The sequence below is a fragment of the Myotis davidii genome, unplaced genomic scaffold, assembly GCF_000327345.1.
Source record: "Myotis davidii unplaced genomic scaffold, ASM32734v1 scaffold657, whole genome shotgun sequence".
In the NCBI taxonomy this organism is placed as follows: Eukaryota; Metazoa; Chordata; class Mammalia; order Chiroptera; family Vespertilionidae; genus Myotis; species Myotis davidii.
In genome coordinates this window covers 365,223-365,954 of record NW_006287917.1, presented here as the reverse complement: position 1 = coordinate 365,954, position 732 = coordinate 365,223, and positions in this window count along the sequence as shown.

Here is a 732-nt window from a genome sequence, read left to right as displayed (position 1 = left end):
CGGGGGAGGGAGCAGGGGGCGGTTATGCAGGAGGCAGCCAATCGATGATTCTCTCTCAGCATTGATGTTTCTATCTCTTTCTCCCTCTCTCTTTCTCTCTGAAATAAATAAAAACATATTTTAAAAAATTATATTGGACTCTCTGTCCAGAGTTAATTTCTTAGTATAGTCCATAAAAATTGATAGTTACTTCCAAAAAAAGAAATCAAAGAAAACATAGGTAGAGTTTTAAAATACCTATAATGATGATAATTTTGTTCAGAGTCTTTTAAACAGGGGTCCTGGCTTTTGGAGACTGTGGGCACCCATGATTGTCTGTATATTTTGTATGTATGTCAGAATATTTCTTTTCACTCAAGGCCTCAAAAAGATACATTATCTAAAAAAGATTAATTGACTACTGATCTAGTCCAAATGAAAAGTCCCAGAGTGAGAAGCGATTTGCCATTGTCACACCATTAGCCAGTGAAATTGCAAGTCCTAGAACACAAATCCCTATGACTGTTCATGCTGATTTGCACTGATATAAATGATGTTTCTAAAACTTGCATTATCTGGTGAAGAAACTCTGCCTCCTTTATTTGTTGGGAAGATAAAGTAAATTTATAGAGATTTTGAGGATACCATTTCAATTTTAACATTTAATGCCACTAAACTTACTGTTTTAAGACCTGTGTGACAATAATGAGCTAGAGAGAAAGGCTCCCTCAAAACAAAACATAAATAACTTCT